The sequence below is a fragment of the Urocitellus parryii genome, chromosome 2, assembly GCF_045843805.1.
Source record: "Urocitellus parryii isolate mUroPar1 chromosome 2, mUroPar1.hap1, whole genome shotgun sequence".
In the NCBI taxonomy this organism is placed as follows: domain Eukaryota; kingdom Metazoa; phylum Chordata; class Mammalia; order Rodentia; family Sciuridae; genus Urocitellus; species Urocitellus parryii.
The window spans coordinates 67598094-67617454 of record NC_135532.1 but is presented as its reverse complement, the minus strand read 5'-3'; the positions used below and the strand labels follow the sequence as shown (position 1 = coordinate 67617454).

General features: G+C 36.7%; 1 protein-coding gene across 1 annotated transcript in view; it reads left to right on the top strand.

The window, feature by feature from the left end:
* Positions 1 to 19361, top strand: part of Tbc1d4 (TBC1 domain family member 4) — a 187616-nt gene that overhangs the window by 1739 nt on the left and 166516 nt on the right. The gene's annotated exons all lie outside the window — the stretch shown is intronic.

Here is a 19361-nt window from a genome sequence, read left to right as displayed (position 1 = left end):
CAGTCCTTATCTAACAGCGACAGGAAAACTTTACCACAGTGATTGTGCCTTTGAAAGCAGGCTTTAAAAAATGTGTAAAGAGTTTATTTTTTAAAAACAATATGAAAAGCCCAAAGTGCTGTTTTAAAAATGATTATTTAATGTTGATAAAGTATTTTAAGTTCTTTGGAAAAATAGAGGTGTCTAAATATAAATAAATAAAGTCTCAGGTTGGACCATGTGGTGTTCTTTTGCTAGCTGGGAAATTAATAATAGAAAGATGAGAAAAACACCCTATAAATAAGGTTTAATTTTTGTCTTATTTCATAATTCCAGGGTCTGTAACTGAAAGACATTTTGTTTGACCGAGTCTTTCACAAAAGGCCAATAACTGAATTGAAGAAAATAAAAGTTTATTGTATTTGCTTTCATTACTTTGCAAAATACTTAAAACATATTAATAATCAGAACTCTTAGTGTGAACACAGCAATTTTAATTTGTGATCACTGTTACATATATGGCAGATTGCCTTGGTGTAGATTCTCTCAAAATCCTAACCATGATTAGTGAATTTCAGTTTATGCTCATTTGTTCAAAATTTATTTTTAGCTCTCATGTATAATAAAATTGGAAAGTTTCTGAAAGTTATCACCATCTTTATTTATTTAACATGTTTGGTTATGGCAGTAAGGAGGAATAAATTGCATTTTTCCAGGACTTAAAGAAATGTTTCATGACACTTGGTATTTTGTGTTAAGACTTTTGTTGTTGCTGTTGTTTGCTTTTTTTTCCCCAATTCTGGTACATGACACATTATTGCTAATTTCATTGTTGTCATGGTACCTTGGTTTCTCAACAGTGACTGTTGAGCCCCTGCTGGACTCAGTGGTTGGCAATTAAAAACATCCTTTTATTCTTCCTCATTATATATTTAAGTGTTAGAAGAAGAATGTATTATTACTTTATAAATACTGTCTGTGTTTAGGCCTGTTCTCTTTTAGTCTAGAGGCAGCAGTTGAAAGCCATATAGCTTTCTGATAAAAAAAAAAAAAACAAAAAAACACAAGCCCCAACTTTCGTGTTCATTGTCATTTCCCAGATGAGTCCTTGATCTAAAGATATGGACTCTTATTTGCTCTGAAATAAGAGAATCCCTGGCAGAGGATCATTAATTTGAAGGGTCAGACATCATATCTTTAGGGATTATCTCCAGCCATTAATCAGTGGTACAAACTCAAATACCAGAGAAGAGAGCTGAGGTGGACTATGAACAACTGGGTTGTGGGCATCTTTTCTCAGAGTGCTACCCAACTCCGACTGGAAGTTACAGATATGAATGCAAAGCTCAGTGTTGCCCGGACTTCCAATTTCCCAAGATAAAGTGGAAATCTGAAATTTTCTGTTGGACTTCACATTTTAAAGTAATGGCAAATGTTTTAAACTTTTAAGAATCCTCTCTGGGCCAAACAATATATATTTGAGGGTTGGCTTCAAAGATTGGTGGGCTGCCACTTTGAACTTCTGGTATATTTGTTGAGTGGACGAGTGCAGTCATCAACACTGTCTTATTTCCTACATTTTCTTTTGGGCATCTGAGTTTACTCCATGTAGTTCTCATAGGAGGGAGAGTTGGGATCATTGTTTTTCAAGAATTTGTCTTAATACTCCCAGAAGTGGTGATTCTGCAGGGAGATGTTTTAAAGGGATGAGTTCAACATATTTTTATCATCCAGGAGTGTGCTGCATATGGAGTAGTTTCTGGATGGTTCTGGGTACCCTTGCAGTCAGAAGGAAGAAGACCGGCTGTTTGCTTTGTCCTGAATTCTACATTTAAAATGCAGAATTATTTATTGGACTTGAGATCATTGTTAAGGGAGTCCGCTGTTTTCTGCATTCACTGAACAAAGTATGAAGAGTAGCCTAGAGCAATGAGCCTGCCTCTGTCTCTCATGCCTGTCGCTTTGTACAGTGGACCCATCTGTAGGATGACCATAAAATTTTTTTATTTGGGGCAATTTTTTTATTGTGAAAGGGGGCACCACTAATAATTATACAAGCAAAACAAATTATAAATCTTGACTGTTCAGGGCAAACTGGGACCTATATTCACCATAGGAAAATTGCAAAGTTTGTGTTCCTGCTGGGACACTGAGTTGGAGGATTGTGGTTTCTAATAGAAAATGATAATGTTGGGCTGGGGTTGTGGCTCATTGGTAGAGCACTTGCCTAGTATGTGTGAGGTCCTGGGTTCGATCCTCAGCACCATATATAAATAAATAAAATAAAGGTACTGTGTCCATCTACAACTAAAAAAATTTTTTTAAAAAGTGGTAATGTGCAGAATATCTACTGAAATCTCTTTTCTGACCTCGGAGTGCTGTGCCTGTAGCTTGGGTCTGGGGAGTTGCCATGGTGATGTGCCCTCTGGCTCCATATCTCTCTGTTGGGCAGAGTCTACTTAGAGATGTGAGTCCAGAGCTGCACTCAACCAGAAGGGCCTAATGCACAGTCTCTTCTTTCAGGTGCAAAGAGAGGTGGAGATGGGGGTCAAGTACCTGACATAAGGAATGGGTCCCACTTACTTAAGCCTGTGTAGTCTTATGGAGGAGAAATGTCAGGCTTAGCACTTTTCAACCTAACATGGATATTTGAACTAGGAAAGGAACTAAATATGTATATTCTTTAAAATCTCACTGGCATAATTTGTGTTGTAGACTTAGAACCCATTGGGGAACCAAGAATACCTGATTCTTTCCTTAAGATCTAGCATAGGTCTCTAATGTTTTGTCTGCTTTCTGAAAGAGACTGCATAACATTACCTCAGTTTCTCTGTTTAAAAAGAGTTGTTTATGTTATGAATATTTTACAAAAAAAGCAGTTATTGTTTATGAGGATTAGAGATTAAAAGTATTAACATTTGCATGAGACTTTGACAGTGTGATTTTATTTCATAATTATGGAATGAATGGATATTTAAGACAAAAACATGGTAATTATAGTTTTATTGGTTGTGTTTTATGAATATAATTTTTGAAGTTTGCAAGGATGACTTTAAAGAGATTTTACAAATCATATGCCTACAATTAAAATGATGAATTTAATTTCAGTTCCTTCCAGTTCTTAGTTCTCTGAATCTGCAGTTTTATTGTTCCTCTTAAAATATTTATTGTCTAGGCTTTATTTGTGTAACCAGATTTCAACATCATTTTGTCAATATGTTTCAAAGAGGCCAACTCTTAATTCTTTATAGTTAGTGGTTTCAGTGGATTTGGGAATATACTAATCAGAAAACTAGAGAAATAGAGTTTTTATCTCTTTCCCTCTTTCTGCCTTCCAACTGGTAGATCTGTTTCTTTTGTTGTTTACTATTATAATTTTTTGGTCTTTTTTCTCCCTGGTCTGAGGTTTTAATCTGCCTTGACTCCATGGTAGAATCTTGATTGCAGTCTGGAGTGGGGCAGAGGTTAAAAACTTGTGTGGAGGGCCTCTCAGCTGCAAGGGAGCAGGCACCTTATGATGGGAGCCACATTCTGAAGATCAAGGCTGTTCAGTATCAGCTTGATGACCATAAACCAGAAGTTCTCAATCTTGAATGGGTATGTAGATCAGCTGGGGGGCTGTTAAAACAGACAGTGTAACCTTCAATTTCTGAATATGTTTCTGGTGATGCTCAGATTACTGACTTGGGGACCAGGCCAGAACTATTGCCCTAAATTATTGTGTTCCTTTGGTTGGTCATATGACCATTTCTGTTCTCTTGGTAATTTTTACAGTCATTCTGAGACTAGAAAATTTAAGGTAAATGTAGGTAGGAATAAATGTCTTACTACAGAAGATTTGAAAGAAATGTTGAATCTTTTGGTATAGTGGCATCTTCCCTAGACAGACATTATTTGCCATCAGACCATGCATATATTGAATGAAAAAGTTGTTTTCCAGTGAAATGTTTTAAGTTCGGTAGATGGAATAAACCATTCATTTTTGGGGGAGGGATATATCCTAGTGTCAAATAATGATAGTCTTTGTAAAAATGAAAGCTTTATTGGCACCCTGATAAAAAGTACTAAGACATATTCTATTCAAATGCCTTTTTCTCAGTGTGTAATGAGTGAATTCATCATTTGGTAAGGAAACTAATGATTTTGGTGAATTTTCTAGATTATCTGGTGTGTTATTTGTGTCAGACAAAAGATACAAGTCAGGAAAATATCTGCATGCTTGATGATTAGTAAGAAAGTTGGCAAAAATAAATAGATTTGATAGTTTTGTGAGTAAGATGATGGTCAGACCGAATAATTGTTGCAAACAATTCTGTTTACTCCTGTTTTTAATTTCAAGGTCTTTGTTTTGTTAAAAATATCTAGATGATTGTTTTTAATGTTTTATTTCATTTGGGCTACATTGGCATATCTGAACCAAGCCAAGATGCAGTTATTTGCTTGTACCCCATTATAAAATTAGGGACAGATTAATTATGATTTTACTTAATGTTATATTCAGAATTATTTGACTAGAAAAATATTTTACTTGAAATGTAGTTTGCATCAAATATTAATGCAAGCTTAACAATTCATTGGATTTGTTACCAATCAACCCAAGATTTTCTTGCTCAATTCCAGATAGAAATTACCAGAATAAAGATCAGCAGAACCAACCCATGGAAGTTTTATTGGGGCGTATGCTTGAGAACAAGGAAGAAAGCACCTGGTGCAGGGTTCCTGAGCTGGCTCACTGAAGGGCCACCACCGGGAGCCTGGCAGGGCGGGGAGCTCTTATAACACTGTCACCGACTTGGGCAGGCGCACTTGGTTGTTGCACCGGACTTGGGATTCTTGCACATGTTCCATTGTCTTTTGCTCCCAACACCAAGTTTTACACTTGACACAATGATCTCCCATTTGCGTAGAGTCCATCTGCCTTTAACTCACAAAAGATGGTGGAGATGCTCACTATCACCACCCTGGGGAGATCCTATAGAGGTCAGGGTCGGGCACTATGCACATGCGGACTGGAGGTGTGGGAAAGTCTGTAGCAAGCTTTGGTGGAAGCTCCTGAATCTGGACATCTTTTGAACCTAGAAAGGTCTTTTGAAAACAGCTTACATCACGGATGAGAGCCTGGTGGAAGGAAGTGCTGGGAAACAGGGTCTCCCTGTTCTGTTTCAGGTGCGTCAACTAAGGATGTTACTTTAAGTCTACTTTATACTGTTGTTTATCTGATTAGCTCTTGAATCCATTTACTTAAAAGTGATCTTTTGTGAGCCCTTGCGAGGTGACAGTACTACTCTCACTGCTTTTCCTAATTATGGAATTTTAGCTTCCGAGTAACTGTGTAAAGTATGTACCAATATTTCATTTTACAAATGAGAAAACTGAGGTATAGAAAGGTTACTTTCCTCAGGTCTCAATACTTGTTATCATAGAAGCAAAGTCCAATCAGGGCAGATTCTGGAGCTTGTCCTCTTACTTGTTCTCTTACATTGCATTCTCTAGAATGCAGTTGTTGAAAATTAGTTTTTAGTTGGCAGTATTAGAAATTTCTATCAATTTTTCGTACTCATTAAAAATCTGCACAGTAAGTAACAACAAATTCCATCATTTCATACAACTATAATGAACTGCAAAAATGTGGAAAATATCTATACAAATAGCTTATTAAATTTGTAAAATAGTGGCCAATTGGTGCTCAGATATGGTTAAGTCAGTATATACTGTTTCAAAAAAAGAAATTAAAAAAATTTAAGCGATTAGGGTTTGCTGTGTTGCTCAGACTGGTTTGAAGCTGGGCTCAAGCAATCTTCCCACTTCAGCCTCCCAAGTGTCTGTGACTATGGGTGTTTGCCACCAAGCATGGCTGTACTTCTGTTCTAAGGGGAAGTAAAGATTCTGTGTGATTTGTTAGGTGCATAATGCAGAATTCTAGTGTCCTTTTTATTTAGTGTCCTTGGGAATTGCAGGTTAATAAACCCTGAGTCTATATGTAACCTTGATAAACTTTAGAATAGGAAATCATTATGATATTCATTTAGGAACAGGTACAACCCAGCATTTGAATATATTTGGTTGATTTATAAAGAATGATATATATATAAAATTATTGCAAATTACAAATAATAAATTAATCTACATTATAATATGCAAAATATATGAATACTATGAAATAAAAGTTATAAAGTAGAAAAATAATGCATTTCACACTGATATCAAACACATAATAAAGCAGGGAACATTGGCACTGAGTCTACTATCTCAGTTGTCTGGGGTTGAAGAGAAAAGAACAGTGAAGCTGTAAAATGTAAAGTTAGGTTAAGCCCAGTGACCTGGTGAGTTGCTATATGTGTCTGTGAGTTCAAATCAAACAACATTATTGAATAAATACATAAATATAAAAAAATCAGATCATAGAATTCATTCTGTGCTATAATTCTCTTGTTTTGAAAAATAACATCTTTTATAACACTGAATTTAGGTAGTTTGTATAAATGTACTGGTTTTACATTTGTGTTATTATTTTGTAAATTGGTTTTGAGGTTAAGAGTTGTTTAAAACCTAGAGCTATAAGCATAAAGAGTTTATATTTTTGCAAAATACTTAAATTAAAAAACAGGAAAATAATTATTAACATTTTAATTTATCCTTAAAAAGGTTCTAAACAACCCATAAATTCTGTGTTTACATTTTCAGAGGTTATTTAATATGGTTTTGATATCTGTGATTGTGTGACAGAGGGACAAAATATGAGTTAAAATTTTTTGTTGTTTTTTTTTCCAGTAAGTCTTGAAATAAATTTGTGTAGCCCCACTAAAAGGATATGAGAGTTATTGTTTTTGAAGTTACTGATCTCTTCCAAGTTTCATTTCTTGCAAGATGTTGGGGTTTGAAAGAGGATCTCCAAGTAATGGAATATTCCTGGCTAAAAATAGAAACCTAAATTTGCTGCTCTGATTCTTTTATTTTAACCAGTTGAATAGTCATCACTTCTTGAATTACCTCATGAATTTCTAAAATTCTCAATGTTAAAAACATGGAACCTGTTGCTCTCCATCTTATATGACTTGCGAGTCATAATAAACTACTCATTATCAATGTCAGACTCTAGGTCAAACTTTCTGATTGAGCACATCTAGTAATTTTATTTATTTTTATTTTTGGTACTGGGAATTGAACCCAGGGGCACTTAACCACTGTGCCACGTCTCCACCCCCTTTTTATATTTTATTTAGCGATAGGTTTGCACTAAGTTGCCTAGGGCCTCACTAAGTTGCTGTGGCTGGCTTTGAACTCAAAATCCTCCTGCCTCAGCCTCCTGAGCCACTGGGATTACAGGCGTTCACCACTGTGCCCGGCATCTAATAATCTTTTATATTTCAAATTGGATCTTCATATACATTTTCAAGAATGGAATGTGTTATCTGGACAAATACATTATGGTTTAGACCTTTTACAAATCAATAAGTGAATTGTTTCCAGGCCCTAGATGGCTCCTAGCTTCTTCAATTCACTCCTTGCCTTGGTTTCACTCATTGAATTCCCATTGGCTGGGCAGAGAGAGTTTCTGAGTTTACCTAAATTAAACTGATAGCTTTCTTGCTTGGTTTTCCAGATAGTTTTTGTTCCTAGGTTGTCAGTTGCTTGTTCTTTAGGATACCAGTTGGGATACCTCATTACCCTGTGTTCAACATTCCTGATGCTGCAGCTCCATTTGAAGACTACCCAGTGCCTTCAGCTTAACTCTTTAAATATTGTCCACTGCCTGCCTGATTGGATGTTGTTCTAGTCATGCAGTATCTGGTGTCTGGTCCTTACCCGTTCCTGTTACCTCCCTCCAAGACTGTTCCATCTGTGTACAGATTTTATTTTAATTCCCATGGAATTTTGCAGAGTCCTGCTGACATGAACAGAGTAATGGTGGTGGGCATGACTCCTCTGTATCCATTAATAATTCTTTTTCCTAATTTGAAGCGGGTCCAGTAGGCAGATATCTGTATACTTTCTAACCACAGTGTTAAAACATTCTGAAAAGGGTGGTGGTGTTTGTGGTCCGCCTTTTATTTTTTAACCTTCAGCATAGATCCTAACCTTTATAATGGGCAAATCATTCTGTTGAAATGATGTTAAATTTGTTTGTAATAAAGTATATTATTAGTTATAGCAATAAATTATCAACGAATAGCTTTATGCCATCAGAGGTCTGAAAGTTAATTGGCAAGCTTCCTATTGGAAGTTGGGTTGGAGAAATATATTTGAAATTGTATTGTCCATTTTAATAAGTGGAGTCTGAACATGACAAAATTAAATCTAAATATATGAGAAAGTGAAGTAGTTCTTTGGAATAAAGAATATATAAAAACAATCTTTGTTTTCTCAAGTATTCTCACCTAAGCCCAATTTATAGTTCAATAAAAATTGTTTTCTCTCTTTTGCTTGATACATCACAGTTATTCAGCATTTGATTTTATCTTTCATACCCTAAACTTCTAGGAACCAGGTGAATTATAACAATCATAGATGCATAAAATAATAACCAATTTCTTTATGTGTGTCTATTTTCCGTACTGGAAATTCATAACATTAGCTTGGAAGGATTCATTAAAACACTGAGTACTGGGTGCTCACCCCCATAGTCTCTGATTCAGTGGGTCCAGGATGTGAATGTCTAACAAGTGATATTGATGCTGCTTGTTTTGGTGAGTACTGCCCTAGACCACAGATTGGCAAACTGTGGCCTTAATATTTCTAAGTACAGTTTGTTTGAGCACAGCTTATTTGCTTGTATACTGTCTATATTTTCAAGCTATAAAGGCAGTGTTGAGCATTTGTACAAAGATTCCCCAAGTCTAAAATCTTTATCTAGTCCTTTACAGAAAAAGTTTACTAAACCCTGCTCTTAGTCTTGTGGAAAAAATAAAGATTTTATTCCCATTTTATAGATGAGAATAATAAGGCTCAAATAACCTTTCTAAAGACCTGAGCCAGTAAGTGACAGCTGTTGTTTTAGTCAGCTTTTTAGTTTCTGTGACCAAAGGACCTAATCAGAACAATTGTAGAGGAGGAAGAGTTTATTTGAAGGATCACAGTTTCAGAGGTCTGAGGTCATAGAAGGCCGGCTCTATTCCTGCAGGGAGGCAGAACATCATGGTGGAAGAGTGCGTCAGAGGGAAGTAGCTCTCACATGCTGATCAGGAAGCAGAGAGAGATTTTACTCTCCAAATACAAAATATGTACACCAAAGCCCATAGGCCCCAGTGAACCACTTCCTCCAGCCACACCCACCTGCCTCTAGTTAGCAATCAGTTAATCCCAGCAGGGATCAGTTCACTATAAGCCAATCATTTCTCCTCTGAACCTTTTTGCTTTGTCTCACATGTGAGTTTTTGGGGAATACCTGACATCCAAACCATAACAGATGTGATAGTTCACCCTCCATGTGTATTCTAAAACCTACTTTGTAAGTTTTTATTTATGATTCCTAAATTTATCACTATAGCTTAGCCCTCTCCTCTGAGCTCCAGCTTTTTTCTAAATTTTCACCTGCATCTGTAGTTGCTGATGCTGGTCATCTAGGAATTAGAGTTGAGTCCTACTTTTCACTTCTTAATTTCAGTCCCTGAGGAAAGTCATACTGCTTCTGCCTCAAACACTTGTTTTAACATGTCCACAGTAGCATGGCTGCTGCCATCCCTGGATCTAAACACTGTTATCTCTTGCTAGCACCGATACACCACCTTTTAACTGTTGTCCTTGCTGTATTCCTACCATCCCATCAATTCCTTCTTCCACAGAGCAGCAGGAGTGGTCCTTATAAAACACAAATCAAATCAGGCTCCTTTTGCACTTAGAATAATATGAAATTATGTATTGTGTGATCCTAGAGGAAGGAGTGCCCATTTTCCTCCCCAGTCTCATCATTGACTAACACTCTCCAACATGCTGCACCTTTCAGCCATATAAGTCTTCTCTCCTGTCCTAACAAGCTCTACTCTTAGATCACTTGAAAGCTTTTGCATGTGTATTTCCTATTTTTTTCTTAGCCCCACCACCATTTCAGCTTTCATTTTAAGTTTCAATTGTCACTTTTTCAGAGTGGCTTCCAGTAACTATCTGAATGAAGTAGGTAGCCCATTTCTTCCCTAAAATTTTTCGTAACTAATTTTTTGGGGTACTCTTACCACCTCTGGAATGTAAGTGTCATATGAGGAGAGCTCTTGTCTGTTCCTGGTTGTATTCCCAGGACCTAATTCTAAGGCAGGGATTTATTCTAACCAGTTGACATTAAGGTAAGAAAGAATTGGACCTTATCTTTAAGGAATTTAAGTCCACAGGCAGAAGTTAAAGTCTACTGGCAAGCAGTACATACATGTTCCCATATTTGCTGCCTTTAGTTATCATTATCTTTTACAAGTATTGGTTGTACTGTGTGTGTTCAATATTATTTTTTTTCCTAGGGAATGCTTTTAGAGACATACTGCTTATAATATTAAATGGGATATAAAGCAGACATTTTTAATAAGTAATTTATGTAATTTCTGAAAATATTTTGTAGACCACTATGAAAAGGGCTTTTTTTTTTGTCTTTTCTACCTAATCAAAATACAGGAAGTTTACTAATATTGCATGAATATGGGTGTCTCCGTGGCCTATGTGAATGGAGCATTTGGAGACTTGGAAGATGTTCAGCCAAGGTGGTTTTGCAAATTCATTTTACTTCAGTTTGGGCTTTTCACTGGAAACACGATCTCATTTGGAAGGCAATAGTTACATAGTTCTTGAGAGTGACTACTGTAAATTTTACTGCCAAATCTAAAACTGACCTTTTTCTTTGGCCCTGATTTTTAAGTCCTATCCTAACAAATAGGCAAGGCAGGTCTTTTTAATTGTAAAGGGAGGGAGGAGGGAGGAGATGCATCTGAGTGAGGACAGATATGGTTTATGTCCACAGTGAACTTTTGACCAATGATAAAAGGTAGAGTTTGTATTTGGGACTTCTTTATTTGCTAAACCAGCATGCCCTTGCAACAGAATTATCTCTGCCCTTGCATTTGTTTTATCTAACTCTTGTAATAAGAGCATTTGATAGGTCAAGTAAGCTACAAGTAAGGTGGTGTTATTCTTTGCTCTGTTGCCTTAGGTTGGGCTTCTACTCTAAAGGAAAAAAAAACACACTAAGAAAGATGGTTTTATTCAAGTGAAACTAAAAAGTGGCATAGTCACATGCCTTTATAAATACAGGCCTCCTTTGTATAAAGACAACTCCACCCCCTTTTAAAAGGGCATTTTCTCCTCCTTGGTAGTCTTTTTATTTCTGAGTAATACCCACCTCCATGTTTCCTCAGCATGGGAAACTTGCACAGGGCCTGGGAACTCTTATGGTAATGGGTTCTGTACAGCTTTGCCTTTTACTCCATTGATGAAGCTGTGCATGTCTCATAAATGTGCATCTCTGTTTTGTTGTTGTCCTTTATAATGATTGAAATGATCTCTAAAACCCTGTTTCTTATAAGTAAACTTGGTCTGAAGACATAAGTGTCACTGCTGGTGCATTGTGCAAAACAGCAAATATAGTTGCTTATTAAGGTAGAGGGCAAATATGTAAATGGACAGTTTCATAACATTTGCTTATTCACTAAGGTTGTTTTCTTTTGCTCCTGGAGTGGAGGTTAAACTCACAAGTCATTTCTGTAGCAGGATAAACTGCAATGTACATACTGAATATGAGAGTTGATATTTGTTGTTGGTATTGGATTTGAATCATGAAAACATTACCTTGTTTACTTAGGAACCAGTTTTTGTGCATGTGATTGTAACAATTAATAGCTTATTTGGAAATCTTGTTTGCTCTGAGTTTTCTTCTAAGAGTAGAATTAATGGATTCTGGATGTTGATAGTGGGAACTGATATATGTGTGCCCTGTAATTTTTTCTAAGCTGCCTACATTTTTCAGAAATCAATTTTTAAAAGCCACACTGCCACCATGAAAGAAAGTTACAATAAAGGCTTTTCAGATACTTAGAGCTGTATAATTCAAGTGAAGATTTGGAACTGATTAGTTTATTAAAAAAATATTGTTTTAAAAATTCTTGTACCTGATACTGGTCATACTCTTAAAGTATGCACACACACACACATACACACACACACACACACACACACACACATTTTTTTGGTGGGTTTTTATCTTCAGAGAATAAAATATTCACTTATTTTGTGCAGATTGGGGATAGGAAACTCCCATCCTTAGGTCATATCATTCTGTATTTTGATCATGTTCACAAAGATCTGTCTTAAACAGAGTGAATGTAGCTTGAGTTTTAATTTGCTGTTTGGGGTGTTGCAAAGGAGAAAAGAACACTTGTTATTGACTGTACAGGTGTGACCATGTGAAACAGAAATAATAGACCTCCAACCATAGAAATCAGACTGGACCCAAGATGTGGAAGCTCTGGGCCCCTCTCTCTCATAGTCAGTATGTAACATGAACATGAACAATCAATCCATTGATGTAGGTTGTGATTTTCTTGTTTTTCCTTTGTTCATGACCTCATTCATTCATTCTCTCATTCCCTCATTCGCTCATTCCCTCAACAGCCTTTTCATTTTTTTTTTTCGGATTGTTTCCTGTATGCCTGATACTTTGTTGAACACTGAAATGGAAGTAAAACAAATCTGTTTGCTGCTTTGTGGATCTTATATTTTTATGATTGAGTGAGATAAAGCTAAGTAAAAAGCTGAGTGCTTGACCTACTTAAGTCTGACTCTAAGCCCCACCACTTGTGGTTTTGGGCAAGTCCCTGTAGCCTTAATTATTCTCACCTGTGATATGGGAATGGGGAAATGTGCCTACCTCAGGAGGTTGTAGTGAGGATTAAGGAAATTCGTTCATGTAAACAGTGCCATATAGTAACATCTGTGAATGTTAGCTGTCTATCCACAAATATTCAATTTCTACTTGTGATAAGGGCTATGAAGGAAAAGAATGGGGTGGTATGAGAAAATAAAGAAACTTACTCTAGGTTGTTTAGTGTGTAGATTCTTCATTTTTCTATGCATACATACAAAATTCAATGCCTTTTCCATCTTAACTAAGTTCTTATGTACTGTGGCTACAACTTTTATAGTTTGAGATGTGACAGGAAATCTAGCACAGATTTCTTTTTCTTTCCTGACAATTTCATGAATAGAAGGTTCATTTTTACCATAGATCTTAGGAACTTCATTATATGAGTTTTTTTTCCTTATTAAGTCAATAATGTTCACCTTTTCACTTAAAGGAAATTATTTATTTATTTATTTATTTCTTCACAAAACCCAATCACTAGCATTACTCCTCTTACACTGTGGGACCATTATTAAGTAAAATGAGGTTTACTTGAGCATAAGCACTGCAATACTGCCACAGTTGACCTGGTAACTAAGATTGCTACTAAAGAACTAATGTGCAGGCAGCATATAGAGTGTGGATACACTGGATAAAGGGATAATTCAAGTCCCAGGTAGTTAGACTGGGAAAGTTGGAGATTTCATCACATTACTTAAAATGGTGTACAACTTAAAACTTATGAATTTTGTTTATTTCTGAAATTTTCCATATCATATTTAAGACCACAGTTGACTGTGAGTAACTGAAACCAGTAACTGAAAGGAAAACTGGATACAGGGGGACTGCTGTACGGTTGGTTTAACCAGGAAGCCAGGTTCAAGCCAGTTGGTAAGTTATGTACCAGAGATCCAGTGGTTCCAGGAAATGCATCTCACTTTGTGCCAGTGGAGATGAGGAAATTTGCCTGGGGCTTCTGAGAAAGTTTCCTTCCTGATTGTTGTGTATGAATTTAAAAACTGGAACTGTTAAAGTTATCTCATTACTAGAGTAATGATGAAGTTACCATGCTGAGGGTTACCATGCTAGAACTGGAAAAAAACTACCTGAATTCTGATAAAACTAACCTGATTACTATTGACTTGTATATTTTTTCAGTTTATATGAGCTGAGTTAGTTTTCTGTTTTTATAGCCAAAAACAAAAAAGGTTCAGAGGGAGTTTCTTATGGAGATTACAATTAAGGACGAGTCCTAGATTTGCTGATGCTATTTGGGTGGATTGGGTACTATTTACAGTTATGAGAAAGGCTGGTTGGGGGAGTGGGGAATAATGGGATTTAGGGGTAAAAATCAAGGATTCTCCTTTCTAAAAGGAGAGGACTGGAAATTATTAGAGTTGTATAAACCTTTTCTGACTGTTGTGGTTTGGATCTGAGGTATCCCTCAAAAGCTCATTTGTGAACAGTTTGAATGAATTAATGGGTGGTAACTGCAGGCAGAGAGGATGTAGCTGTAGGAAGTAGGTCACTTGGGGTGTGCCCTTGGGTATTATACTATCCCTGGCTCCTTGTTCTCAAGCTTTCTCTGCTTCCTGGCTGTCATGAATTGAACATTTTTCCTCTGCTCATAGCAATAGAGCAAGGTAACCATGAACTGAACCTATGAAACCCTGAGCCAGGTTTTTTACCTTTTAAATTATTATTACTTTTTTACCTTTTAAGTTACTTTTGTCAGTTCTTTTGGTCACAGCAATGAAAAACTGACAAACCCATTGACCTAAGATAACCAAAAGATATGCCATCTTTCATTAGTAATTGTGAGTATTAGAGAATTGACAAACTATATACCAACACTAGGGCTAAAGAGACCAGAATCTTGGTAGGGAGTATGAAGGATAACATTCTGGTATTTTTCAATTGGATTACATTTAAGCATCTCATGGAGATTTAAAACAACAACAACAAAGCTATCCATCCATCCATTCATCCATCCATTCTTGGGCCCCTCTGCAGGTATGCACAATCAGAATCTCCAGAATTGGCTCTGGGAATGTCTAAAATAAATAGGTAATTTTAATGGATTCAACTTTATACTCAAACGTTTCCTGGATCTGAGGAGTTGTTAATATTAGGGCATCCAGTGCCCCTTCCTGTACAAGGTATTTGATGGCAACTCTAGAAACCAATTCCAGTTAATCTAAGCTTAGGAAATAGCAAGAGCCATAGGATTGATCATAGTACAGTATTGTTAAAATGCTATGAATGACATCATTACACCTGTGGCCAAACTGTTCTATATTTTTTTTCTATAGTAATAATCAAACACAATCTCTGACTGCAGGCCTTTAGGCAATACTGTGAGTATATTAACAGTTACTGAATGATTGGGTGTTTGCTTGATGGTTGGAACCATCTGGCACTTAATCAATAGTTAAGATGTCACTTTACATATCAATAGCTGGATAATTCCATGAGAAGTCAGGTGATAGGAAGCTTCTTTTTTTTGTATTTACATGGATATTTATTAATTTTTTTTACTTATATATGATCGCAGAATGAATTACAATTCATATTACACATATAGAGCACCATTTTTTCATGACTCTGGTTGTATACATAGTATACTCACACCAATTTGTGACTTTATACATGTACTTTGGATAATGATGTCCATCGCATTCCAGATAGGTAGCTTCTATATAAGGTTACCTTCTATGGTTGTTGGTTGAATGGACTTTACTACCCATGTTTTACCAAATCTAGATAATATCAATAAATGACATTGATCATCAGATGGTGAGAAGGGGTCTAGGAGGAAGAAAGGAGTGCAGGACACAATAAAGCATGTCTAGGAGCAGTATTCTGAGCAGTAGGATCAGTGTTCTGGGCAGTGGGGAGCTGAGATGATCAGTGCTGTGGAGGAGTCAAAGAGGGTGCTGTCTCCAAGGCTGAGACAGGGCCCCAAATAATGAGATGATATGCAGGAAGAAATTACTCTAATTAATGTAATTAAGATTTTATTCATGGTCGTTTGGGGCTGCATTGGCAGTCAGCCAGTTTGCCCAAGGTGGTAAATGACTGTCTCAGCTTTGGAAAATGATGCTCTAGGTATTGGGCATGTGTGTGTGTGTGTGTGTGTAAGAGAGACAGTATTTAGCTCTGCTTCGCCACATTTTGTTTTTTAATACCCCCTCCATCCTCCTAGGTTGGATATGGTGAGTGATGGAAGGAGATTTGTGAGTCTTCCAAGTAGACAGTGAATTAACTCTTTTATCTAGTAAATGATAGGTTTATGATTTGACTTCCCTGGAAAGAAAGCAAGATGTAAACATAACATGCTCATTGCTTACCTTTTTTTGAAGTAATGTATTTTTTGGGAGTTATCTTAGGTATCCCATTAAGCTTTAGAGCATTGAATATGTTTACATCTTTTCCTTTGGTTTGTGATACAAAATCAAACTGAAGGGTGGGGGTTTGGTTCAGTGGTAGTATGCTTGCCGACCATGGGCAAGGCCCTGAGTTGGACCTCCCCCCACAAACAAACAAAGAACCAAAATCAAATGGACCTTTGTATGTGATGGACATCATTATCCAAAGTACATGTCTGAAGACACGAATTGGTGTGAACATACTTTATATACAACCAGAGATATGAAAAATTGTGCTATATATGTGTAATAAGAATTGTAATGCATTCTGCTGTCATTTATTTTTAGAAATACAGTTTAAAAAATTAAACAAAAATGACTTGATCTGAGCCAGGCTCCCTGGTGAATGCCTGTAATCCCAGCTGCTTGGGAGGGTGAAGCAGGAGGATTGCCAGTTCAAGGTCAGTGTTGGCAACTAAGTGAGACCCTTGTCAGGAAAAAAAAAAAAAAAGAGGACTGGGGATATGGCTTAATGTTATAGCATCCCCTATTTCGATCCAAAATATGGTGTCAGCCTAGGAGTTTTAGGGGGTGATTTCTGCTTATGTATAAGACAGTCAAAGCCATGAGAACCTTGTAGCTTCACAGTGTTTTAATTATCCACATCACCGCCATTGTCATCAGCTGTACCATGGCTATTAGCAAATATTGATTGAAGCTAATCAGGTGTAAGACTAGCAGGTTAGGGAATAAGAGGTGTAAGTGATTTCTGTAGTAACAGCTAAACACTGGTAATGGCATAAGTTCATGTTGTTATGAGGGGACATTGGAGAGAATACATGTATGTGGGGGTGCTTCATATTCCCTCGTGGGAGATCTGCTGCTGGTCTCCAGGAATATGGCAGCTTCAGGGCCCATTTTAAAGTGATAAGTGATAAATAACATTTAAACTTTTTTTTTTAGGTTTTCATTATTTAATGAAATGTCTTTCTTAATCTGAAACTTTTAAAAGTCACTCTAGCTATGTCTATGTAGGAAATGAAATTAGGATGTCTTAATGGCAGTGCTTTTTCTGTCATTCTTTAATTTCTGTAAAGAATATAGCCTTTATGGGTTTAATTAAGGTATAATTTCTTTAAATGGCTTCATGGTGATTTCTAGGTTGCTTAGAAATATAATCATGCCACTTGGAAAGAACTTCTTTGGTAAAGCAGAAAAGTTTTAGCACCTAGTGATTTTTTAAAGCTGTATTATTAAAGAAATTTATAGTTCCATTTTATATGGAAATGGGAGCTACAGAAAATGTGAAATTGAAATCCACAGATGTCCCTCATTTGCAGTCCTTTATAGATTGAGGTGAGCAACAAAACACATGTCTTGAAGTATTTTTTTTAACTGTTACTTGCATTTCTTTCATGTCATTGTGGGTTGTAGATTCTAAGAGCTTTAAAGAAAAGAATAGTTAAATAACTGATTTTGAGCTGATTGCTTTGCTGACAGACACTCAATGGCAATGGCCTCCAAATATACAGTAGAATAATTCGATTCACTCTTTTGTGAGCTAGTGGCTTCAGAGATCATGATAGTATTGAAGAAGATGATGAAAATCATGGTGGTTATTCATGGAAACTCATGAATGGGTGCAGCTTAATGGTGTAGAATGCTAGTGTGCAGCCTGAAGACTCTAAGGTCATCCATGGACTGAATTTGGCTTAACCATGTGCTTCAGTCCTGGTCCCTCTTTTTTCTTATGCCCAGTGCAATTATTCAGGGAATGAATGCTTGAGCTCTTTATCATGGCTTGAGATTTTTTCTACTTCTCTCTCCCTCACCTTGAACTTCAGCTCCTCTTTCCAGCCTCTCTGAACTTCTCACTGTCCTTCATGCCCACCTGGCCACTTGTATCTCTATCTGTACAGATAGTCTTTCATTTGCAGTCCTTTCTAGAATGAGGTGAGGAACAAATAAATGCAGTCTTTAAATCTTTTTTTTCTTTAAGCCATTACGTCTTTTTGTTGGGAATGCCCTCTTATTCACCATCCTGGTCTTCTGATCTTTACAAATCCCAGTCAAAAGTCAGTTTTTCCCCCTATAAAGTCTTCTTTGATATCAATTCCTGCCGTGGTTTAATGTGTCCCCAAAGTTCATGTGTTGGAACCTTGATTCCCAAAGTGCAGGTGTTTGGAGGTAGGCCTTTGAGCTATTTAGGTCTTGAGGGTGCCACCTTCTTTAATGGATTAATGCTATTTTCTCAGGAGTAGGCTCCTCATAAAAGAACCACTGGTTAACCGCCTCTTACTCTCTCCGTGGTGCAGTCTGCTATGTTATAATGTAGAAAGAAGGCCCTCACCAGATGCTGGCTCCTCAGTCTTGGCCTTCACAGTCTTTGGAACGGAGAACCAAATACATTTCTGTTCATTATAAATTACCTAGTATGTGCTATTCTGCTCTAGCAGTGTTTTAATTATCCTCATCACCACCATTGTCATCATCTCTACCATGGCCATTAGCAAATATTGATTGAAGCTAATCAGGTGTAAGACTAGCAGGTTAGGGAATAAGAGGTGTAAGTGATTTCTGTAGTAACAGCTAAACACTGGTAATGGCATAAGTTCATGTTGTTATGAGGGGACATTGGAGAGAATACATGTATGTGGGGGTGCTTCATATTCCCTCGTGGGAGATCTGCTGCTGGTCTCAAGGAATATGGTAGCTTCAGGGCCCATTTTCAGAGTTTAGAGACAAGTGATAAATAACATTTAAACCTTTTTTTTTTTTAGGTTTTCATTATTTAATGAAATGTCTTTCTTAATCTGAAACTTTTAAAAGTCAAACGTCACTCTAGCTATGTCTCTAGGAAATGAAATTAGGACCACTCCATCCTCCTGTTGAGAGGTGCTTCTTCCACTGTGTGCCCTTATTTATAGCTTTATAATAGTAGCTGTCTTTTTTTTTTTTTTTTTTTGACCTGGGCTTTAAGAGGTTTATATTGTGTTAGAAGAGATACACAAGGAAAATGTGAGATAATCAAAGACAGTGAATGGTACCACTAACTATAAGAAAAAGCACAGAGGAAGCAGATAGGTCCTCAATAGAGAAACGGGTGAAAGATGTTATGTTATATAGAAAAGGAGAGATATAAGAAGTGGGATAGATAACAAATAACCCAATCAACAAATGGGCCAAGGACCTGAACAGAC